At 38.8% G+C, this 26598-nt stretch overlaps 1 protein-coding gene across 11 annotated transcripts in view; it reads right to left on the bottom strand.

The window, feature by feature from the left end:
* Nucleotides 1-21863, bottom strand: part of MPDZ (multiple PDZ domain crumbs cell polarity complex component) — a 174878-nt gene extending 153015 nt beyond the window's left edge. For all 11 annotated transcript variants that reach the window (XR_004030622.1, XM_030814986.1, XM_030814875.1 and 8 more), the window contains exon 1: nucleotides 21600-21863. The gene's annotated coding sequence lies outside the window, so the exon portion shown is untranslated. The remainder of the gene's footprint in view (nucleotides 1-21599) is intronic.
* Nucleotides 21864-26598: the final 4735 nt, after the last annotated feature.

The following is a 26598-nucleotide window of genomic DNA, read 5'->3' on the forward strand; positions in this document are numbered from 1 at the left end:
GACATATTTATACTAAAATCCAATTTTATCTGAAATTCAGACTTAACTTGGACATCTGTTATTTTATCTAACAATCCTACTATGTTCATGCTAGCTTAGAAATAAAAACATATAAAATCATTTTAGCTTTCACGCTTCCTGTAAAACTTTAATATAATGAGAGAGCTGCCTAATCCTTAATAAATCTCAAAGATTTTACCTGTGACCATATGATTCTCCAACAACTTGTTGGTAACACTAGTGTCAGCAGGGGATAAAAATAAAACAGAATATTTGGTATTATTTAGAAATAGGAACTGATTAACTGAGTAATCATTTTACATTTCAACAAGTTGTAATGGTAACATGTAGGCACAGCTTTTACGAAGTAGAGAATCAGCGTTTGAAACATAACACAAATCATTCTGCTCAATGCAGATTATATGGCAACTAACAAGTGAAAATATGTTTTATGCTAAAAATAACTCTATGAAGAGAAACTGCCCCAAATGCATACAATTTTCTACTTATCTTAATTCTGACTGAAAAAGGAATACAACATTAAAAGGGCTTGTCTCAATGGCTTGCAGCTTGTCAAAGTTGCTCAGCATCTGTTATTGCATTTAAATTTACCATTTCTATCATTCATAGTTGCCTCAGCAGTACCTGAAGTAAGCAGACAAAGGCACAGTTGTAGTCAACTGCAAGTAGTTTTTCATAAATTCAACTGTCCATAACAGCAATACTTACACTTTCAGTCATAATTCCTACTTTTGGGTAACATTACTGTACTATAGCTCTAAAAGTATAGAAATGTCACAGTACCCACCAAATCATGTAGTCATCCAACAGAAATCACTCAGCCTTTTCTTAGCATCTGTTCTTCTGAACTTCTCCCTCATTTTTATAGGCTTTGATCAAAAAAGCATTCATGAACACAATTTTTATTTTCAAGTAGACATTTATAAATCTTCCTAAATTTATTCAATGAAAATAAGATGTATTAATTCCATTTTGCCAACCAAAATGAAAGAAAATCAAGTATTAAAGAAACTTAACTTCACAACACACTTCAAATACTGATTAATATTCTTGTTGTTTCTTTATGAAACTACCAGATAAATTACCCGAAATGAACATGCTGTAGTCCCAGCTACTGGGGAGACTGAGGCAGGAGAATCGCTTGAACCCAGGAGGCGGAGGCTCAATACAGCCTCCGCCTCCTGGGTTCAGGCGATTCTCCTGCCTCAGTCTCCCCCGTAGCCTGAGATCGAGCCACCACACTCCAGCCTGGGCAACAGAGCAAGAGTCTGTCTCAGAAAAGAAAAAGAAAAGAAAATGCAGGGAAGGTCAAGGGAGTAGAAAAGGACTCAAATTCTGTCATTTACTGATTCTGCAAACACACATGGGGCACTTACGTGACTGGCATGTTGTCTAGTAGCAGAATTGGAGAAATGATGATACAATCTGGGAACTCACGTACAAGTGAATGAAAGGAAAAGAACAATTAAAATACAAGAACACAAAGGAGGGACACCCAAGCTTAACTGAGAAGTCAGGGAAACTTCCTGGAGTCACAGACCCCTGCACAGAGTCTTAAAGAATAGGTGGGGGAGAAGGTCTGATGAAAGAGCTCCCCACATAAATGCAAGAGTGCATCGTACCTTCTGAGCACTGCATGTAGTTTCTTATACAGTACCTGGATTGGGGCTGAGGAAAAAGGAGAGACAGAGAAGATGAGCCTGGAGATGTAAGTAAAGGTTGAATTATTGAGAGCCCTCCATACTACTCTTAAAAAGTTCAGATTTTTTTTTGTTTTGAGATGGAGTCTCACTTTGTCACCCAGGCTGGAGTACAGTGGCACAATCTCGGCTCACTGCAACTTCCGCCTCCCAGGTTCAAGCTATTCTCGTGCCTCAGCCTCCCAAGTAGCTAAGATTACAGGCACCTGCCACCACACCCGGCTAATTTTTTTTTTTTTTTTTTTTTTTTTTGTAATTTTAGTAGAGACACAGTTTTGCCATATTGGTCATCCTGACCTCAGGTGATCCACCCACCTAGGCCTCCCAAAGAGCTGGGATTATAGGTGTGGCCACTGCACCAGCCATTAAAGAGTTTAGCTTTAATTAGAAGTTTATTTTGGCAAAGTGATCTTTAGAAAGTTCATTCTGGCAATGGTATAGAGGACATACAAAAATCAAGAGAAGCTAGGGATAAAGAAGCCAGATAAGAGGCATTTTCAAAACTAGAGAAGAAAAGGAAAATAAAGGAAAATGGGAGCTAGATTAAGATTAGTTAAGAGATGTAAGTACTGTGACATGGTAATATAGAGGTAAGGAAGATGGGTTTAGGATAAATCCCACCTTTCCTGCTTTGGTTATTGTTGGATGGTAATACTACAAGGAACATGTCAGTGTTGTGACTATTCTAGAAAAGTCTGTCCTAATAGACTTTGAATAGCTGAGTACAGTACCTTACGATGTTGCTACGGAATGAACTGTGCTGCCCAAAATTCCAATGTTGAAGCCCTAACTCCAATGTGACTGATTTTGGAAACAAGTCTTTTAGGAAACAGTTAACATTAAATGAGAATATAAGAGTGGAGTTCTGATCCAATAGAATTGGTGGTCTTCTAGAAAGAGGAAGAGAGGAAAACCTGTCTCACTGTCTACATGCAAGCACTGAGGAAAGGCCACATGAGGACACAAGAAGGTAGCCACCTGTAAGCCACAGACAAAACCCTCATCAGAAGCTGAATCCTACCAGACCTTGATCTTAGACCTTTCAACCTCCAACACCATGAAAATAAATTTCTGTGGTTTACACCTTTCTAAATAATTTGTTATGGCAGTCCAAGCTGACTAATACAGAATTCAACCATTCCACAGGCCCTCCTCCAAGGACTATGCTATCATGTACTATGCTTCGCCCCTGTCTTCCAACCATAACCAAGGGAACCAGGGCTGGGCTCCTTAATTCAAGGGAAGCCAATCTAAGTGCTGACATGAAAAGCATGAATGGACTACAGTGTCACTTAAGAACTTAAGAAATATTGAGAGAATAAGTCAATTAATAGTAGAACAAGAGTTGAGAAAATAGAAGGTGGCTGAGTAAGGGATGAAGAAGCTAAAATGGGGTACACACAAGCCAGAGTTATGAGACAGCAAAAAAGTCAGTTGATAGAGACAGAATACAGCTGACATTAAGAGAGGCAGGCATTCCTTGGGAGATGCGACACAGCCAATAAGAGGAAAATAGAGTAACTGGTCCTACAGATGCACAATCACTGATCTCCATTTTTACAGTGAACTCCATTTTGCCAGAGGTATGTTGTATGAAGCTCTGTTTGCTCCATTTAAACACACATATTCATTCAAATGCAGTCTGCTTTGGTATGGTACCATATCATCACATTCAAAAAAAAAAAAACCCTCTCAAGTACCCTTGCTTATGAAATAGCCTTGTTCCTTTACTTCATTTGTACACTGTACTTCTAATAAAGATTTGAGGGAGTTAACTAGCAAAGACAATTTTAGTAGGCCCACTAAATAATAATCCTACAGGAGAGATAGTTACATCAGAAAAACAAAGGGCAGGGAAGCTCCTACACTTGATGGCTGAATATAACACTATAAAGTTCTGTTTTGCTCAGAGCCTGAGAAAAGCCATAAGCTGCCACCAAATAAAACATAAATCCACTGTTAAAACAAAGGTAGCGGACAGAGTATGGTGGCTCATACCTGTAAGCCCAGCATTTTGAGAAGCCAAGGTGACAGGATCACTTTTAACCAGGAGCTCCAGACCAGCCTGGCCAACAAAGTGATACCTGTCTCTACAAAAAAAAAAATAAATAAAATTCTTAAAATTAGCCAGGCGTGGAGGCATATGCATGTAGTCCCAGCTACTTGGGAGGCGAAGGTGAGAAGATTATTCGAGCCCAGGAGATTGAGGCTCTAGTGAGCTATAATCATGCCACTGAACTCCAGCCTGGGCAATAGAACAAGACCCTGTCCCTAGAAAATGAAAATTAAAAATTAAAAAAAAAAAAGGAATGTGAGCTCTGACAAATTTTCATTATATAAATGAAATCTTAGTAGCTCTGAACAATATTTATAAACAGTAAAAATATTTCTGACCAAAAATCTCCATTCAGGCCAGCCATGGTGGCTGATGCCTGTAATCCCAGCACTTTGGGAGGGCAAGACTGGTGGAACGCTTGAGCCCAGTAGTTTGAGACCAGCCTGGGCAACATAACAAAACCCCATCTCTACAGAAAATAAAAAAAAAAAAATTAGCAAGGAGTGGTGGTACACATTTGCACTCCCTGCTATTCAGGAGGCTAAAGTGGGAGGATCACCTGAGCTCAGGTGGTAGAGGCCGCAGTGACATGTAATCGCACCACTGCACTCCAGTCTGGGCCGACAGAGAAAGACCCTGTCTCAAAAAAAAATAATAAAAATTAAAGAGAGTTCTCTTCATAGGAGGATAGAAATGTTCTTTCTTCAAACTCTACTAGAAAAATTCAGCCAAATATACATGTTAAAACTTTAAGGTACCACTAAAAAAACAGAAATAGAGTCTATATAATATACCCCAAGATGAAAAAAAGATGAACAAAAAATACTCGAGCAATCTAAAAGAGGTTAGGAATGGGAAAAAAAGGAAAAAGGAGAAACCATAGTAAACAAAAAACACAAAACAAGGGCAATGAAATAAATCCAGATATCCATATTCACAATAAACAGAAGGGGGTTAGACTCATTTTTTAAAGAACAGACTGAGAGTCCAAATCTCAATAATGAAATGGAGATTTACAGAATAAGTAGTTTATTTATATTTTTAAAATATAAAAAATAGTATATGGGCCACATAAAAATATGTATATACATACTTTCATCATATTCAACAATGGATTAAAAGGACACATTCTAAAATGACAGCAGTTAGGAGTGGACAGATGGAAGTAGTAGCCTCATATGGGGGGACTCAATGGGGGAATTTAGCTTTCTCTGTTTTTTTTTTTTTGTTTAAGGAAACTGTATTTTTATAATGGTTTTAAATTATGCATGTAAAAAGCAGCTGGGTTGAAATATTTATGCATAAAAAAATATAATGTCCACAATTTGCTTCAAAAACATCCAGGGAAGGGACAACGGAAATGTCTGAGACAAGAGAAGAAACAAGACTGACCATGAACTAGTAGTTGTTAAAACAGAATGATGGATATATGAGGATTCACTGCATTTATGTACATTTGAAATTTTTCATAGTAACTATTACAAAAATAAGGCAGCTGATATGTGAAAATGTTAACAATATCTAGTTTTAGAGGCTAGGACTAGAGATGATTAGCACAATATTTTTCAAATCCTCCTTATCCTTGACAAAAAAAAAAAAAAAGGATTTCGCCTAAAACTGTAATACTAAGTTATCTGGGAAAAAATAATGTTACCATTGTTAAATTCTCCCAGAACAATAATTTATTCAGCTAGACTACTTAATTCCAGCAAAACTAAAGGAAATATTATGAAAACATTTATTCAAAATATAATATCTCGTAAATAATCATTTTCAGTTTTACTATTAAAAACAAAGCTTTATTCTCATTTTCTGATGCTACTCTGCTTCTAATTTTACCAACCTGTTTGATATACAGGCCTAGAAGCAGATACTCATTGGCCCTGGATTAGTCAACTTCTCATCAGAGAGCAGGAGGGCAGGAAGTGATGAACAACTCCTGCCATTCTACTTTTGAACATACGTTCAAAAACCCCACCTTTGTGAATTATGGGGGATCCCAAGACAGTATAAATATAAACCTGTTTCAGTTTAAATAAAACTTATTTCTCTTCCATGAATATTCAAATGACAATATAATGAACAGTTAGTCACACAATATGTATAAGCTAATACTAAATTATGGAAAAGAGGCATGTTAATCCACAATTATATAAACATACACAGATCAAAATCACTACATTGACCAAGAATCCACATACTTTAAGAAAGTTTGGTGAAAATAGTATAGTATCATACCTTTTCCTATTAATTTTCTAATGGAGGGAGTGAAGCCTACTGAAAATGAAAATATATATAATATGGAAATTGAAGTATTTTATTACTTACAAGTATTCTTATATAACAAATGTATTTATACCAAAAAACATGTTCATTACATTTGCTTTGGCTTTTGAAAGTTATTTTTATTTTTAAGATTGTTGGTCTGAGGCAAAATGCTCTTTCAAACAGTATATATGTTCTTACTTTATCTGCAGATTCCCTAAAACGCATAGATACACAACTTTTATAAAGAATATTAGCAGATTCATATCCACTTCCAGAATTATATATATATTTTATGATACTTTGAGTTAAATACCCTTATTCACTGCTTACGCTCAACTATAAAGTTAATTTTAAAGTTGAAAGGAGCCTCAAAAAACATACAGGTCACAGAGAAGCTAAAGCTCACTGAGGTTTGATTACACAACAAATCAGTGGTGTGTCTGGGATCAGAACCCTGGACTGCTGGACTAACTCAACCGACCCTCTGAAAGGCTGACTTTCCTTTTCTAAAAATATTTAGACCAATCAATTCTGTTTATAGCCCATTGCATTATATTTATTTTCTTCCCCATTAACCCTCACCCATAATTTAAAAAAAAAAAAAAAAGAATCCAAAATACACATTACAGAACTATGGATTCTAACACCTTCTCTCTGAACATGCATTTTACATACTTTTCATTCATAATGTTCTCTTAATGTATCTCTATTGGACAGGGGGCTCTCCCCTGAAACTGTTAACTCACACCAAACATGGTGACTGAGGGGAAAGATTTAAGTTCTTCTGAGAATTAAGATTTGGCCTCTTCTGTTCTCTCACTCCTTAGTTAAACTCAAAGGAATTTAGGTTGTTGGGCAGATTGCCCCTATTTGTACCACATTTTCAGTGTTAAGGGCCAAGACACAACATGCCAGGCATATTTCTTGCATAGAACCAGGCAGGGGGATTCTTCCAAGAGCTGCCCTTGCAGGTGAACACAACAATGTGTCAATGCCGAACTCCAGAGGCAGCTAGCTGCCCATAAAGCACTCACTGTAGCCACATTATTTTCTTGGGGGAAACCTAAAACATGCAGAAGACTTAACCTTGTGCCACAGAATTCTTCAGTGCCATTCCAACACTGGCAACAAATTCTCCAAGGGAATTACTTCAGGCTCTTACCTCCTGCCCTTTGTCTGCCTGGAATGAGGCAATTCAATGAGCCCAGGTCGACTGTGTCCTGGTGCTTATAAGCATTTGGGCTCTCGCCTGTCATCCCAGCACTTTGGGACGCTGAGGTGGGCAGATCACCAGAGGTCGGGAGTTCAAGAAAAGCCTGACCAATATGGAGAAACCTAGTCTCTAATAAAAATACAAAATTAGCCAGGCATGGTGGCGCATGCCTGTAATCCCAGCTATTGGGGAGGCTGAGGCAGGAGAATCACTTGAACCTAGAAGGCAGAGGTTGCAGTGAGCCGAGATAGCACCATTGCACTCCAGCCCGGGCAACAAGAGTGAAACTCCATCTCAAAAAAGAAAAAAAGAAAAGAAAGCATTTGATACTCAAAAGCTTACCCATGGGACCCAGAAATATAGTTGGCAGCTGGACTCTGTTAGAACCTATCAACTGCTGTCGGAGGTGATAGTACAACAAAACATGTCTGTCTTTTCTCAGCTGCCCTCTCAGGGACAGGATTTTCATTGAGTTTGTGAGATCTCCATGACACTGGGGCAGAACAATAGGTGGCTTGTCAGTTGTGACTGAGTGGCTCCTCAGGGGAAAGTGTTAAAGGATGGAGACAATATTTCCAACACAACCAAAAGTGTGGAACAAGGAGGTAGGAGAGAAGACCATAGTATTACAACTATGCTGCCCCAACATATCTCCCCATGCAACTTCAGGTTTATACTATTCTCCCAAGTTCATTTTCTAGGACTTTCCCAACTCTTAAAATAACTCTACTTCCACAGTTTCTCTATTACTGTTCCAAATGGCTTCTCCCATCCTGGAATCTTTTCTACAAAAATTATGAAGAGTGTTGTATATTGTATAAACTCCTTAGGTATCACTGAGCTATAAGTACTATACATAATTAGATATTTTTATCCTTCCCCAGCCATCAGCGCCTCCTAAATTCACTCAGTGGCTTTCATGATTTCCCTTTGCTGAATGTAGACAGGAACAAAGTTTATAAACTTTACTCAGGAAAGGGCAGGCTCAAATTTCTCATCGGAAGTCCTCTGGGAAGAACACAGCATTTTGGAATAATATTTAATGTGGCTGTTTTTCTCTCCTGTACTGTGCTTGTGGTGACTAGTGGTTTGACTCCTGCTGGTTTACTTCCAACTCTGCACAGAGAAGTAACACAGATACATGTACCGCGAAGGGCTTGTGAACAATCACATTCTCTCTCGGCCCATTCTTTGCAATACTTTTTGTGGAGTATTTAGCAACTCAGAACTCTTAAATTCAGCAGACAGAAGAAATCAACCCTTTATTTTTCAATTATCAATCTTAATTATTTGAAGATGTAAGAATATTTTGTAAGCTTTTACTCTTTCCAAACACGTAACTTGCTAAGACCACATTTTACAGATTCAGTAGAGAGTCAAAGAAAATACTATAACTTTTCCAAGGTTCCCTAACTCAGGCCTTTTATTAAGCAATCATATTTCTTCAGCCATTATTATGTGGGGTACTGAAAAGTCTATATAATGAAATGTCAATAATTATCTGAATAGTTTCATGCAAAAGTAATCTCATTCAGCTACTCGAGGATTTGGGGGCAGAGAAAGAGAAGGAGGAGGAAGGAATTAAGAAGGACAAAGGCTTAAAAGCCTTGATCAGAGGGATGTCTACCCTGACTACAGTCCCTAAGTAACTAACTTTCCATATCATTTCGCTGATGTAAAAAGGCAACTTTATTCCTCAGGAACATACCTACCACCAAATACTCCAAAAGGCAAAACTTTCCAAATATATATTCATCACTGGAATGTCTAAAATGTAGATTTGGTTGCAATACACAATTTAAGGCAACAATCTGTTATTTGGGTTTCTTTTTAAAAATGCTATTCAATAACAACTAATAATAAAATTGCATTTAAGAATTGATTGCTATTTCATGTTATAATAATGACTTTCCCAGAAAATAAAATAGGCTGCATAAGTAAATTTTTTAGGTAATGAAATTGACATCAGTTTTACTGTTTGAAATGAAACCATTTGTTTATAATAGCTTCCATATATCCCTGTTTTCTTAAACAAAACCTATGTCCTTTACAAATATGCATTTCCTTTAATCCTACCAAGAGCTCCATACTTTACACCCTCATTTTCAGATAAGAAAACTGAGGTTCAGAAAGATAGTGTTTTCTCCTTCATGAAGCTTTTAAGTAATAGAGCTGTCTTACCTATGCTGTAAAGTACACAGCTTTATATCTTCGTTTCCATTGCTGAAAATTATGTGTAGTTTTTACACTAATGAGGATCCCAAAACACATCCCACAGTACTTCAAAGAGGTACAAATGAATTTGAAAATTGCAAACTACAAAATTCAGCTTATTCAAGGTAACGACACTTAAAAGTATCAATTTATCTGAGAAAAGACATGGAGAAGAATGTGTTTGATGTACGGCAAGACACAAATAACGGGAGGAAAGGAAGAAGAAATAATTGAGGAAACTGAAAGGGAGAAGGGATGGAAAGATGGAATGGCATTGAGATGATTTGGAAAACTCTCAGAAAATTCCTTAGCATTCACCAGGCTAACAGAATACAGAGCAAAGTGGTGTTGACTGAGGTTACAGACGCACAGGAAGAACTGTCATTTCTCCCACCAAAGTGAAATCTGATCTCAAAGGAAGAACTTCAGCTCCCTTTTGCTTCATGCACAAAGTAGCAAAACACAAAGTCATTAAGTCTGAGTCACTTCCCTTGTGACTCAGTTGTCAAAATCCTGTAAGATAAGGTATTCAGAAGTGTTTGGAAATGGGAAGAAGTATGGAAGCATTAGACATGTATTATTAGCAACAGTATTAACATCAGAATGCATAATTAATCATGTTTCCTAATTTTAAAAAATGAACAGCAAAAATTATATATATATATACATAGAGAGAGAGAGATCTAGATATACAGATGGTACTTATAATACATCCCAAAAAACCACACCAATTCATCAAATATTAAGTGAGCACTTACATATTCCTAGCCATGTGTATAGAAAGATTTAGCATGAAGGTACTTGCATAGGATCCTTCAATTCTCATTCAAATAAATTTTTTATATCTAATTTTGTATTTATAATTTTCTATTATTTTTAAGAGAACCACCCCAAATTCCATATACTTCAGGACCCCAAGTCTTTATCCACCTCTGTCACTGAAGCATATGACAAAAGAAGAATGAGGATAAGTATCTAACTTCTGAGCTCCCAATTTGGTGGAAAATGGTAATTACAGGGCAATATGATAGGTAAAGTTCTGAGTACAGAGGAATCCAATACTGCCAACATGAGACAGAAAGAATTTGTAAGAGATATGACACATGAATCATATTGAAGTATGAGCCGATTAGGAGAGTGTGGAGGAGAGCAGTAAAGGGAAAGGAATTTCTTACTAAGGGAAGGACATCTGCTAAGGCAACAAAACCATACAGAACCCAGATAATTTGATGACAGTGAGGCTGCAGTACTTGGGTCCAGAATGACAGGAGCTAGGAAGGTAATGTTTCCATGGCCTCATTGGAGCTTTGCCCCGCAGGCATGCTGGACCATGCAGGGACACTGGGGAGGGAGTTTGGAGGGTACAGGGATTACTAAAATTTATTTTCTGATAAAACAATTCTGATACGTGTAAATATTTCACCAAAGAGGGAAAAGAACTAATGATAATACAACCAGATGTTGTTAAAAAAAAACTTCATTGAAAAAGATGAGAGCCTAGATGAAGGCAATGGCAAGATAAAAAAGAAAAGATACAGACTCATTCATTAGAGGCAATCAAAAGGACTCAGTGACCACTTGGTGACTATTAGGGCCAGGAGGGGTGAATGAGTGAGAGAAACAGAGGTCGACTCTCCCAATGATTTTAATCTGGGAAACTAGAACTATCAGGACATCATTTAGCTGAAAGAACAGCAGGAAGATAAATATATGGTTTTAGAGGAAAGAGAAATATGGTTATATTCCTTTTGGACATATTGAGTTTAAAATGCCTCTAGAAAACAGGAAATAATTGAATTTTAATTTCATGAAGGTAGGAAGTTTTGTGTTGCTGTTGTTTCCTTTTTCTCTCAGGGCTATATCCCCAGCACCAGAAATAACGGCTGTGAGATAAATTAAAAATCCTAATGGAATCAATAACATTCCTGCAAGCTCCAAGATGAAATAGTGTACATATAGAGATGAGCATATTATCTAAAAAAATAAAAATTGCCATGATCCTTTCTTATTCAGCTCCATACTAAACCAAAACAAATGTACCTTTGGTGCTTCTGTTAATAAAACATGCATACACACAAGAAAAAAAAATTTGTTCACAATAAAAGAAGTATTTTTCATAATCTGTACCAAAGAATTCCTAGAGAAAACCCTGTAGTCCTCTGCCAGCAAAGAGATGTTACTGCCTAAATCTGCTGATAAGCTTGTCGGTCATTGGTAGTCTACACTGTTGGGAATATACTGAGAAAATTCAGCAAGAAATGACAATTTACATCTTGCTGGCAAGATTCCAGGTAGTTCAGATAAGGGAAAATTGCATAAAGAAATCCAAATTATTATGAACCTACCTGAACACGTACCTTAGCCATATAAGACAAATAAGCATACAGCAATTCGATCTCCTAATTACTAATTCACAGATAATGTAACAAGCTACACTATTTAGTTACCATATGTAATTCTATAGGATTCATTGAGGTTATGTTGACAAGTGGTATTTTCTCTGTGAAAGCATTTTAAAAGGGCTTATTCTTTCAATGAACCTGACTGTTTGCTTCTTAATTAACTCATTTACTATTTAACTGCCTCCATTAACTGCTTTTTACTCTGGCACTCAAAGGACTAAATGTTAATATTAAGAGCATAAACCAACTTTTACTTTCGTAATAATCCAGAGAGGACATCTGCTTTAAATGTTGTTTTATTTATTTTGTCACTTCAATTAAGTGATCAAAAGGTACAGACAATATATAAACATTACAAATGACCCAAAAAAGGCTGAGTGGTTCCAGCCAACATAACAGGTTTTCATAACAGAATGAAGACATCTTGTTTCTTGATTTCATCTGACCTTATAGCTTAGCTGCATGAGCTAAAGCTGTGTTGACCAATACAGTAGCCAGGAGCCACACTGAAACACACTACTGGGCACTTACACCTTGGCTAGTTCTAAAGGCAATATGATGTAAGGGTAAAAGACATAGCATATTTTGGAGAGCTTTTTTTTTTTAAGAAAGTAAAATATCTCAGTAATGTTTACACTGATTATATATTGAAAGAATAATTTGAAGAAAGTGGGTTAAATAAAATACATTATTAAAATTAATTTCACCTACTTCTGCTTTTTTCTTTACTGTGGCTACAGACAACTTAAAATTACATATGTGGCTCACATGATATTTCCATTGGCCAGAGCTGATCTAGAATGATGCAGATCTTCCCCTCTCCAACTCTTGGTGTATTTGATGATCTGAATTGTAACATATACAGAAATGGCAATTATTTGAATAATTTCAGCACCAAATTACTCCTTTGTTATCCAATTCACTATATGACTGTCATATAAATTTGTCACAAGAGTGACAGATAAATCTACCAAACATGATAAGAATTACAGAAAATATGCAAGTGGGTGAGGAATATTTAGCAAACAGTCAAAATAAAGCATTGGGTTCAATACTGAAACTACTGTGCTTTGCTTAAACTCTTCACAGGGTAGGATACAAAAGTTTATGGAAAGCCTCAACAATCTCCTGACATTTTACTTAATCATCTCGTATCTTTCAAAATTAAATTTTTTTTTTTTTTGAGACGGAGTCTCGCTCTGTCACCCAGGCTGGAGTGCAGTGGCGCAATCTCGGCTCACTGCAAGCTCCGCCTCCCGGGTTCACGCCATTCTCCTGCCTCAGCCTCTCCGAGTAGCTGGGACTACAGGCGCCCGCCACCACGCCCGGCTAATTTTTGTACTTTTAGTAGAGACAGGGTTTCACCGTGTTAGCCAGGATGGTCTCGATCTCCTGACCTCGTGATTCGCCCGCCTCGGCCTCCCAAAGTGCTGGGATTACAAGCGTGAGCCACCGCACCCGGCCCAAACTTAAATATTTTTAAATCTTTTTTACAATTACCAGTAGTATTTTTTAAACTATTGACTTACATATTTTGAAGCCCCAACATTTAAATAAGGGCATTTAAATTTTCTATGTTATGTTTATCAAAATGGGGCATGAATTTAAGACTAAGAAACACTGTCAAATACAAAAGTCGGATGCACACAGTTGAATCCAAAGGGGATCAGAATATGCCACTCCAAAATATGCTACTTTGGCATCAAGATTATTTTGAACTGAAGGCAAATAAGAAATGGAAGACAGGAGCACTCTCTCCCCTGGCCCTTTCTGCGTAAAAGTAGAACACAAAATTCCCTTTGTAAATGCGACAGAAATGTCTGTTTGTAAAGATGATCATCTCTCCCTTACCAGTGAGAACAACTTTTATCATGAAAATGATGCAAAAACCCCAAATTTATCCTCTTCTTTGGGTCTCTTCTTTTCTGTGTAGCCCCCATGCATATGAAATTAAGAACATCAATTAATGTTAATCTGTGTTGTTACTTTTAATTCACAGGCCTCACTTATAGAACCTCAAAGAGTAAAGATTTTCCTCCCTCACAAAAGCAAGAACGAATATGCACCATAAGACAATGGACAAAGTGCAGGAGAGTTCTAAATGACTTAAAAACTCTTTAATGGTATATCCATGCAATGACTACTACTCAGCAATGACCAGTACTAAACTATGAATACAGGCAACATGGATGAATCCCAAAATAATTACACAGTGAAAAAAGTCAGACAAAAGAGAATATACTGTATGATTCCATTTATTTAAAGCTCTAGAGAATGCAAACTAATCTATAGTGACATAAAGCAAATGAGTACTTTACTTGGAGATGGGAGGGGTGGGTAGAGGAAAGGATTACCAAGGTGCATGAGGAAACTTTCAGGGGTGATGGATATGTTCACTATCTTGATGGTGGGGGATAGCTTCAAAACAGCCAAAATTCAACAAATTGCACACTCTCAATATATGTAGTTTATTGTCAATTATAACTTATACCACAATAAAACAGTTAAACAGTTATAACTTACACCACAATAAAACAGATAAACACTCCCTCCCACCTCCTTGAGAAAAGGATAGGGGCTGAATAGCTTGACTTTGGCATCCAACAGATGTTCACTGAACATCTTAATGAAGCTAGCCAGGGAGCAATAACCCAGGCCCCAGGGCTATTTCTTCTCGTTTTCCTACCTCAGCCACAAAACAGAGCTAAAAATACTTTGTGACTTAGTCTAACCCGATATATATTCAATAGATTATATCAGAATGAAGAGCCATTCCAATACTATAGTTTTGTAAAACAGCATAGGATAACTGTATTTCCTAGCTCGGAAAACTGTGAATGTGATGGGAAAGGGTTGGAAGGGTCAGACAACACTCCACTGAATCATATCGATGAGGCCCCTATAATCCCAAATTAGAAAATGAGGCCGGGCGTGGTGGCTCATGCCTGTAATCCCAACACTTTTGGAGGCTGAGGCGGGGAGATCACCTGACCTGAGGTCAGGAGTTCAAGACTAGCCAGGCTAACATGGTGAAACCCTGTTTCTACTAAAAAAAAAAAAAAAAAAAAAAAAGAAGAAGAAAAAAAAGAAAAACAAAAGAAAATGAATGCTGTCCAGAAGTGGATTCAGGCCTGACTTATTAAAATGCAATACCCTGGGAGACTTGGGAGTGAGAAGCAGAGGAGGAAATACATAAGCTTTAAGAAATTTACCTAGTAATGCCTTAGACAAAGCAAGACGTATTAAGGGGGCTGCTATGGTCTGAATGTTTATGTTCCCCCTAAATTCATATGTTGACATCCTAACCCCCAAAGTAATGGTATTAGGGGGTGGGGCCTTTGGGAGGCAATTAGATCACAAGGGCAGAGTTCTAATGAATGGGATTAGTGCCCTTATAAAATAGGTACCAGAGAGCAGCCTGGCCCCTTCCATACCACATGAAGACACAGCAAGATGGCATCATCTATGAGGCCCTCACCATTCACAGAATCTGCCAGTGCCTTGATCTGGTACTTTCCAGCCTCCAGAACTATGAGAAATAAATTTTTGTTTATAAGGGACCCAGTGTTTGATATTTTGTTATAGCACCCGAAATGAACTAAAACAGGGGCCTAGCAAGGTATAAGAGAAACTGGACATATCTTAAATATATCAGAGAGGAGTTTTTAAATTGTAGAATAATCATTAATCTTTATGACTCTATCATCACGGTTTTGTTAAGTTAGTGATATCTTATGAACACAGAAGGATAGCTTCTCATGACCATTTCCTATGACAGTTCCCTGAAGCAAGGTATCCAATGGGGCCACCTGAGTACATAATATAAAGTTATTGTGAAATTAACAATATAGTGAATTGGATAACAAAGGAGTAATTTGGTGCTGAAATTACTCAAATAATTGCCATTTTGTATATGTTACAATTCAGATTATCAAACACACCAAGAGTTGGAGAGGGGATGATCTGCATCATTCTAGATCAGCTCTGGCCAATGGAAATATCATGTGAGCCACATATGTAATTTTAAGTTGTCTGTAGCCACAGTAAAGAAAAAAGCAGAAGTAGGTGAAATTAATTTTAGTAATATATTTTATTTAACCCACTTTCTTCAAATTATTATTTCAACATATAATCAGTATAAACATTATTGACTATTAACACTTAATTTTAAGCAGAAATCAAAATTTTTAAAGATACATTCTCCACTGGTGTCCTACATGCGATGTGCTGGTGAACTGTATCATACCTCTTCAAAAGACCTGAGACATCAGTTCAAACAAATGCTATTAGTATCAACTCAAATTATATAACATTTAATAATCTCAGATCAGATTATGCTCACTGAGAAAGACAGCAACTGGTGAAATCTATTGATCAACAGCTCTATCTATTCATTTGTTATATCAAAATAACTTAAGTATCTTCATTTTCAAAATATGTGTCTTGGGGATTTTCTTGTGGGAGTGGTATCTGGGTGATCTAATTACAAGCAAGTTTTCCGTCTTCTTTTCACTTGTATCTTCCATACCTTTTTAAATGTGCTATTTACTAAAATAAATAATTACCTTATGTATTTTATTATCAAAATAATTTTAAAACATAAGCAACAACATTAAGTTTTTTCTTAATTTTTTTTTTGGTAGTTGATGTTACTGTTCCTTTTTTCTTCTTTTTTAATAAATGCTTCATTTTTCACTTCCCCGTCATGCACTTATTTATAGCACCTTGGATCTAGAGGCAGAGTGGTTTACAAGAAAATAACAATGAATGTTGCTTTTGCAGACACAAATAAAACTAAAAGGTGGATAAAGATAAGAATTCCCTAAACAAAACAAATTTAACCACCACAGGGAGACAGGCCAGAAGAAAAAAAGTAAGAGTTTGTCTCCTTTTTTTTTTTTTTTTTTTTTTTAACTTAGCTGGCCAGACCTGGAAGAATGGCTCTAATGGTTTCATTAACTCAACAAATACAATTGCAACACCTAAAAAAACAAAAAACAAAAAAAAAAAGTTTTTATTTTATGTAACATAAATTCCCTTTTATTAATCATATTTTCCCAAAAGGGGGAAACATTTCTGAAGGAAAAAAGATTATGCCATATATTACCCCACAAAACATGTATAAGACAGACAGTTTTTAGATCAATAGAATTTAAAGAATAAATTCTGTTGTTTTAATCAGACTCAAAAACCACTGAGATATTTACAACACGTTTCAGCTTTGCCAAATTTAGCGCTTTACTATTTTTAAGAACCATTAAAAGAAATATTTTAAGAAAACAAATGCTTTTATAAAACACTTAAAAAGAAAATTAATGCTCTGTCCACAAAAAGGAAGGCCACAGAAGCACAATTTCCCAATGAACATCCAAAGAAAGAAAATAAGTGGCCTCAGGCCAAAGATAAAATACCTTTGTCCTCAAATAGCAGTTTCCCTTTCTTGCCAAACATCAAATTACCCCAGTAATGCTCAGACTATGCACTAGCCTCCAATATGAGCTCATTGCCTCAGGGTCTCACTAGTTTACAGGCTAGGTCTCTCTGAGAACCTTATTATGGGATACATTGTGTCTCCTAAAAATTCACAGGAAATCCTAATCCCTGTACCTCAGAATATAACTGTATTTGGAGATAAAGGTTAAATGAGGTCACTAGGGGTGGGCTCTTAACACAATATGACTGGTTCCCTTATAAAAAGAAATTAGGCTATAGACATACACAGAGGGAGGGCATGTGAAGAAACATGGAGAACTCAGCCATCTACAAGCCAAAGAGAGAGGCTCCTTAGAAACCAATCCCACCAACACTTTGATTTTAGACTTCCAGCCTCCAGAACTGTGAGGAAATAAATTCCTGTGGTTTCAGCCACCCACTCTGTGGTATTTTGTCAAGGCAGCCCTATCAAACTAATACAGATTTTGGTACCAGGAAACGGGGTGCTGCTGTAACAAACACCAAAAATGTGGCTTTGGAACTGGGTAATAGGTAATGGCTACAAATATTTTAGGGTGCATGTTAGAAAAAGCCCAGATTGCACTGAAGAGGTTAACTCTCAGAAGGAAATGTGAAACGGGTTATTGGAAAGTGGAAACTTCAAGAGATAAAATTCAGCCTATACTTCATTGCCCTCCATTAACTGCTCTTCCCTATCCAAACTTTTCCCCTGGGCACAAATCCTCTATTCCACTCCAGAAATATACAAATTGAATATGCTCTCCAGTACCCACTGCCCACTCACATCCCAGCCTCTTCCATACACCATGTCCATTTTCAAGGCAAAACCACTGACTTAAGCTCTACTTCATATCAAAAAAACTTTCATTTCCACCCTCTCATCTCAAGACCAAAGCCCTTTCTGCGTCTTATTTACTAACCTCAATGATAAGAGCAACTAATCCCTATACTTAACTACTTTCCTAAAATCCCTGTGACATTTTTTATGTGTAAAACCTTTCTGTTATTTCTCCCATTAGATTCCTCCAACTAAGACCCTACGCTTCTGGAGCAGAATCATATTTATTCTGTATTCTCCCCAATGCCTAACCCAATACAACATTCTTCCTAATCCATCTATTACTACCTACTACATGAATACCTCGGATCTTCTCTGGAAACATATCACAGGAAGGCAATGGATTCCTCACCACTGGTTTCCTTTATCGAGAAGTAGTTATTTACCTCCTTAGTCTTATTCTCCCACATGGAATCCCACTAAAATTATTTAATCACAATACATCAATTTTACCATGCTAAATATCATTTCCAAACTGTACTTATATAAATGCTCTCCTATGCATGACACTAATTTACAAGAAAAAATGAAACCTTTATTGTTATAAATATGGGGTTGACAATGTATGTAACAATATCAAATGAAATCCTACTTTAGGCCAAATATCTATTTTCAAAACTACATATAACTGTTTTGGAAATATATCATCACTCATACGCACCATCAAGCAGTCCTAAATTCACCAGGAAGTTGTCTGCTTCTTCTCTTTAAAGTGTGGGATCTTTCTCTGGCAGATGTGCTATTTGCTCTACCATATTTGGGGACATTCCGGTCCAACTTTGCCTCAAAATATTTCATGAAATTCAGAGTACTTTGTATGTTTCCAAATACACAAAATGTAGCCAACCTGCAACTCAACCTGTGAGAGACAAGACTATGTCAGATCTGGGATGTAATCTGGAGAAAATAATCTGCCTCTAACTGAGGATAGTTACCTTCCAGGCAATTCATTGTTCCTCTCCAGCTTTTAAATCCCTTAATCTCAATTCTAGACAATGGATTTACTTCATCATTTGTCAAGCAAAATCTCTCCACCCTAGCAGTTAAAAACTAAAAGTGGCCAATTAGGCCTAAATCCATGTAAAGTTATATATCAAGGATTTCCAAGAATCTCTCTGAATAGCTTCAACTTGTAGAAATATACTAAACTCTGAGAACAGCCTCTATTCCTCACAGTTAGGTACATTTAAATGCATCTGAAAAGGAAAGCTGTCTTTAAGGGCCAACCAGAGCAATGTCTAGGTGGTAGGACTTTGAAGCACACTAAAAACTGACTAAAGATCCCTCCCTTCCCAAGCCACAACCATCAGGCCTAGTCAATAAAAACGAGTGTGGTAAATGGACAAAGAAAACTAGAGCTAGAGAAGGTAAGTGAAAAGAATAAACACAGAAAGGATAAAAGGAAAAAAAAAGGAACATATGTAAGAAATAAGGTACACCATAATCTATTAGTAATATGTTGAGAATAATCTTCATTAGTTTGTTTTGGCAAATGAAATAGGGAAGAAGAACAGAGAGTCAAGGGGTACCCCAAACTAGTTTTGCCTACGTTGCACACAAGGGTACAGGTGCATCCATCCAAAGCTTGGTATTGTATTAGAAGATCAAGTCAAGGAACTTCAAGTTTGCTAGGCTTTTATTTTTATTTTTTATTTATTTACTTATTTATTGAGTCAGAGTCTCGCTCTGTCACCCAGGCTGGAGTGCAGTGGCGCGATCTCGGCTCAGTGCAACCGCTGCCTCCCGGGTTCAAGCGATTCTCCTGCCCCAGCCTCCCTAGTCTCTGAGACTACAGGTGCGCGCCATCACGCTCCATTAATGTTTGTATTTTTAGTAGAGACAGGGTTTCACCATGCTGGCCAGGCTGGTCTTGAATTCCTGACCTCAAGTGATCCACCCACCTCGGTCTCCCAAAGTGCTGGGATTACAAGCGTGAGCCACTGCGCCTGGCCAAGTTTTGCTAGGTTTTTCAAACACTATTGTTTGCCAAAATTCCATCAGGTGCTAAGGCATACATTATACAAATTTAGATGGTTCCAACATTACAAGATGTTCATTGTAATCACTCATACCCAAATTCAACATGTAAAACTCCCAAGCCCGAAACCGTCACCTCCTCCTCGTTAGTTTTCAGATATTTATTCTATAAAGGGTAACCTAAACCAGGAATTTCTAGGGAAACTCGAAGGGGATGTTTACATCAAACTATCTACAAGGCAGGATGAGGCAGTCTGGTCACTTATCAGATTCCTTCTCTATGACATCAAAGAACATGGAGAAGCTTTCCTTCTACGCTGGTGAAGTCATGGGCCTCTTATCTGATGATACCTAGGAAACACTAGCCTCCAACAGCAGCCCCCATGCAAAAAGGCAATCAGTGCCCATTGCCGGGGTCTTCCCAAGCGGAGCACCTCAAAAGCCGCACCGCGGAGTAGAGGTCTCCGGGGACCCCCACTCGCCCCCAGTGACTGCGCAGCGGCCTCCACCTCCCGCCGGTGCCTGGCCACTTCTCCTCCCCCGCAGTCTCCGCTTGATTTCCATGTGACTGCAGGGAAATACAGCCCAGCCTTTGTGCCTCTGCAAAGAATGCAAGCAAAAATGTACACCATCACCACCCAACAAACGCGCAACTCCGCAAGACACAAAGCGTCTCCCAAACATCGCTTCCCTAGGAACATCCGGCATCCTGGGGCTGCCAAATCGCAGACAAAGGCGCCCATCAGCGCGGGGAGTGAGGGGATTAAGGGAGAGACAAGATCAACATGCTCCCACCAACGGGAGCGGCGGTTAAAAGGGCACCGGTGCCAGGGGTGAGGGACGGGGCACCGGTACCAATTAGCGGCTCGCCTCGGGGTCCCCGCGGCTAAAGCGAGAAAGCAAGACCAGAAGCATTGCTGCCCACTCTCTACCGCAACCCGCACAGCCCGGGACCGCGTAACGGTGGATGGGGCGTCCGGGCGCGGCCCCGGCAGCGGAGAGCAACAGGCTCCCGCGCCCCGGAGGCCTGGTCTGCGCTCCGGGTCCCCAGGCTAACACCCCACCCCCATCCCCCGACACCAAGACTGTTCCCCTCTGGTCAAGGAAAAGGAAAAACTTTTAAACCTCTTAGAGTCAGCGAGAACAAAAGAAAGGGGTGGGGGTGGCTGAAAGGTCTAGGATTATCCATCGCGGGGCTGGGGGGAGTGGAGACTTGCGAGTAGCAAAGGAAACTTCTAGACCCCATCCTTTTTAAAAGCCAGAGCAGCGGCTTCCGCGAAGCGCCGGGCCGCGCGGGGTGGGGCAAGCGCACGGCCCCACCGCCCGCCGCCACCCCCACCCCAACCCCCAAGCCCGCGCGCCGAGCCCCGGGCGCCCGCGCACCTTCCCCGCCGGCGCGCGCGCACGGCGCGGGGGCGCGCCTCGGCCTGCGGGCCGGGGCTCAAGCGCCACTTACCCGGCTCGCGGCGGCCGCCCAGGGCCGGGACGCGAGGGGGCGGAGGACTAGGGAGCAGGGGTCGCCGGGGCCTCTGGATGCCTCGCCTCGCCCACGCTCTCTGTCTTCTCTTCTGAAGTAACGGCCCGGCGAGGAGCTTCGGGATCAAAACGCACAGACACTCACGCGTGACTGAGAAACTTAATCCCGCGGCGGCCCGACGCCAGCCTCGCGCTCCGCCGCGCCCCCTCCCCCAGCGCGCGCCGCACTTGCGCCGACCGGGGCTGCCGCGGAGGCGGCGGCGGGGCCCAGGCTGCTGGGGCTGCCGTGACGCCTGCGACCGGCGGGGCGGCGGGCGCGCCTTGGCCAATCAGGGGACGCGGCCGAGCAGGCCGGTGCGGGGTTTTAAACTCGCTCCTGGGCCACTCGGTCTGGCGTGTGGGTAGTGGACTTGTGAGGTGGTCAGATAAAATATAGGCTGCCCTGTTACATGGGAATTTCAAATTTAAAAAAAGGAGTAATTTTAGTACAAGTATATCCCATGCAATATTTGGGACGTACTTATACTAAAAAGTTCTTCGTTGTTTATCGGAAATTCAAATTTAATGTCAGTCTTGTATTTTTATTTGCCAATTTTGTCAACCTGCGGAAACTGATAGCCTGTTTCTAGTTCCTCAGATTTTCCTTATGTGCACTGCCCTGTGGATTCTTTCTGCATGGGTAGCTTACTGAATGGCGTAGGATGCTGATGAGAAGCGCTTTAATCAGAAGGGAGGGGGCAGTCTTCTCACTTTCTAAGCAACTTTTCGCACATCAGGGTGCATTCTTAGTCTGATGATCCAATTAAAAAGCAAAAACAGTAAACATGGAAAAATTATTAGAGTTGAATGGCCCCAGGAAGAACAGATAATCATTTCTATTTTGCGCCACTTAGGGTTTTCTTTGTGTTATTCGCAATTTGGAAGTCCCACGAATTTTTTTCTGCGTAAGAAACTCTTTTTCAAAACATCCCTCTGATATTAGAGTATAGGACCAAAGAATACTCAGAAGTCCAACTTAGAACATTTAAAGAATTTCTTTTAATATTCTAAATAAAAATACTCTTTTCTCATATTCCTTGGACTTTCAAACACATTCACAGCTGTTGACCTCTCTCTTCCTAGAGTTCTCCCCACCCCACCCCTCCATGCAATCTCACTCTTGGTTTTGCTTCTTCCTCTTAGTCAAGGACAGATGTATGGGCCTGAAGCTTGTACAATTGGGGGCTCTGCTTTAACAACAACAACAACAAAATCTTTCTTTTGAAAAATTCAAAAAATAAATGCCCATGTAAACACATTGCTAGGGTTGCTCCCAGGCAAGAGAAGGACCCAGAATGTTAAGCTACATCAGTTTCCAGGTAGATCTGCCTCTGTCCCCAGGCCACTCTTCAGTCTTCTTTGCCTCCTCTCCCCCAATCTTTAGATGCTGGAATTCCTTAAAAATCAGTTACAGGCCCTCTTTTCCTTTTAACTCTTACCTCCAAATACATTTTCACTTCTAGCTTATCATCTAGTAGCTACAGAACCTTACATTTATACCTTCAGATTTATCCGTATATTCAAGTGTTTATTTGACTTCCCTGTTTGTCTCAAACCTAGATTGCAAAAAAAAAAAAAAAAAAATGCAACCATGATACTTCTGCTCCAGCCTGGTCATCTTGTTCAGTGTCCCAGCGAATGGAACTGCCATAGATGCTACATGATTCCCACAAACTAGGATAAACCCATTGTGATGCATTCTTATTGTACCCTATGCTTTTGCTTCATAATATTTATCCTACTTTGTAAATATGCATTTAATTTTGTAATTATGCAACGTCTCTTCCCACTTCAACCATAAACTCCATGAGAACAGGGGCTAAGTCACCATTTTATCCTCAGCCTAGTAAAAATTTCACACTTGGTTGGCACTCATGTGAAATAGGATGAATATACGACTGCAAGAATGAATAATTTCTCCATATAACTTTTGCGTTCTTGTCATAGAGTCATCTCAAGGCATCCCATTTGGAAAGGATTTTCTTATTGCTTAGAAATTCCAAAGGGCTCCCCCTCTTTGAATAGCACTTCTACTTGTCAGTTTTCAAGTCTGGCCATTCTCAAATACAAAGGAAGTACGTGCATGAAATGTTCGCTACTGGGGTAGTGTAGGAGGAAAAGAATTTCATAACTAGCTACTGAAGGAATTCTTTGAGTCCTAAAATTTTAAATGGCATTTTTTATATTGAACCATAGGGAAAGAGCCCATAAAACTGAATTAGAGGAAAGTTTTGGAAATTTAATTCCCTGGTTTATTGTGGATAAATGAGATTAAAACAAATAATTTTACCTTGGTTTAAAAGATGCTATTGTTCTAGTCTCCTTTAGCAAAGCAAAGCCCACATGCCCTCTTTAAACAGCAGTATATCAGAGGATAAAAAGGCATCTTGCTTAGATTAGTCCTTGCATAAAATTATCCAGAGTTTGGGGATAATTCCACCCCGAAGCTTCTCCTTTTGAAGTTAACCCATATAGCTATTGCTGTATTCTCTTTAACTTTTTCTAATCCAGAAAACCTAAGATTTTCTAGAAATCCACCAGGGATATTGCACTAGTTTAAAAAAAATACCTAAAAGTTAAAAACATTAAATAAGTTGAAATAAAATCTTGCAGAGAAAGACAAAGTGTAAAGCAGATAGAGTAGAAGTGCTCTACTCTATGGGATGGGTTGAAACCCCATATGTAAATAGATTAATAATGCTTTCTATTTCATGTTAATACAGGCTCTGGGGTCATTCCACCTATATCCTCAGTGAGGCATTCTCCACAATAACTTGTTTCTCTCAAATTTGAGTCATATTCAGAGGACTTTTATAAGGGAAAAAGTCCTGGAAACTTCTGAGATTGGTTCAAATTATTATTGTTGGTTTATTATGTATTGTTCATCATAATTGAACAAGTGCAAATATAAACTATGTATATGATATTATTTTACATTTGTGGCTTCCCTGCAACTCTAAAACTAGTGAAAGGCCCAGGTTGTCTACTCAAAACCTTCAACGGCTGCTGAAAAGACAGATCCTGGAAATTAAACTTTTGATCCGACAAAATAACAGAGGATCCTTTTAGTTGCCTGCTGAGCACACAGTCTTCATTCTGCTTTTTAACAGCAGACAGCCAAGATGTAGGTGAGACCGCCATGCTGGGAGATGTTACTACAGAACTGCAGGGTTAGAACTCTGTATGAACCAAATCCTTTCCCAAGGACTAAGTGATTTGGGGTAATCCTAATAGTGGGATGATGGGCTATTTTTATCACCTTTAGCCAGCAGTGACTCTTATTAATAATGCAGTATTTAAATGCAAACTAGATGGCATGCTTGCCAGTCCCTCTACCTAAGGGATATCTAATATATAACAACTGTGCAGTTTTAGTTTATTATAGTTTGTAGATTTTTTATGTTGTCTACTGGCTGACTGACTTTATGGTTTCAATTTGCCTCAAATGTCTCAATTAAAAGAAGAGTTCAGATAAATTTTTTTTCAATTTGTTCAATGTTAAAAAGCATTTTAAATAATCCTTAATTTTTTCTCTCCATTGAAAACAAGTCAAGGTTGAAAAACGAAGATAAAGAAGAAAGAGAAGAACGTTAGGATAATGGATATATATGTGTCTAGGAGAAAGCCATTGGGGGAGAGAATGACTAAGAGAGAATCCCAGGAATGAGAAAAATGTAAAAATTATTTCTCTTTTGAGAACATACAGAGTAATCTGTCTCTCTTCATATAACAAACTGTTTATAGAGAGATAAAGGCTCTGAAATCTCCAGTGTGTCTGATTAGGCCTCATCTCTCTAAGCATGAAAGAAAGGGCATTGGGAGGTCATGACCTTCTGACCTTGAATTCATTTGCATTTGTACCCACAAAATTCTAACTCTATAAGGAAATTCCAGGAGAAAGCATTGGGGCCGGGTTAATTTTAGGGAGAAACACATCCAAACTGTTCCAGAATCTGTGCCTCAAGTTTATGCCAGCTAGAATGACATTTTGAAATATCTTACAAAATATCTTCCCTGTTATGCATACTCTGAGGGCATAAGTGAGTTATCCAAAAAAAAAAAGAAAAAAAATCAAGAAAAACAAACAATAACAATAGTGAAAAGAATTTGTTCAAGTTGCATGGCATCTTTTAGGTAATACTCCCCCTTCATGATGGCAGAAAGAAGAGAGGGGAAAAAAATTAAGCTTTTGAAAACACCACTGAGTCACTGGATTACATCTTACCTGAAGCCCACTCCATCTCTTGTCTTTCCACTTGTATGGGCCAATAAGTTTTCTTTGGTTCTTAAACTAGTTTGAATTGAGTTTTCTGTTGTTTGTAACTAAAAGCATTCAAACTGATGAAATACACATATTAAGCCATTCACAGTGAGCTAGACAGGTACTTTTAAGTTTCAAGGAACACACTGAGATTACCTCAGTTAGTCGGAGCTTATTAAAGGATAACTAGGAATATAAGGAAAACATAGTTTCCATTGGTGAACAGCCAGGTCTCACAGAGAAATGTGACATCTTTCTGGTCACAACACAAACACACAGAAACGAAAGGTCATTTCAGAGGATGCAGCTCTAGAGATGAGATTTTCTTAACAGTCTGTGTGATTCTACCATAATTATAATCCAGTATACCTCTGTTCCTATGTATCTAGCTTTTCTTCTTCCTCTAATGTTTGTTTATGTTGGGTCCTTGAAAGTCTGGTAATCGTGGATGGTCTGTTTATATTTAATAACGAGGCAGTGAGCAGTGTGGGACTCTGCACACCACAAGGCTTTGTTGACTTATACTTCACTTCCGAGACAGCATTACACTCAGGGGCTCCTCCATTCCAGAATAAGGAAGTCTTTACTCCATAGCCGTTGGATGTCTTTTGAGAGGACATTTCTGGATGTTTGCCTGAGAAATAGAAGCCTGCCTGCCAGGAGTTACATATGGAAGCTA

The sequence above is a fragment of the Nomascus leucogenys genome, chromosome 1a (genome assembly GCF_006542625.1).
Source record: "Nomascus leucogenys isolate Asia chromosome 1a, Asia_NLE_v1, whole genome shotgun sequence".
Lineage (NCBI taxonomy): Eukaryota > Metazoa > Chordata > Mammalia > Primates > Hylobatidae > Nomascus > Nomascus leucogenys.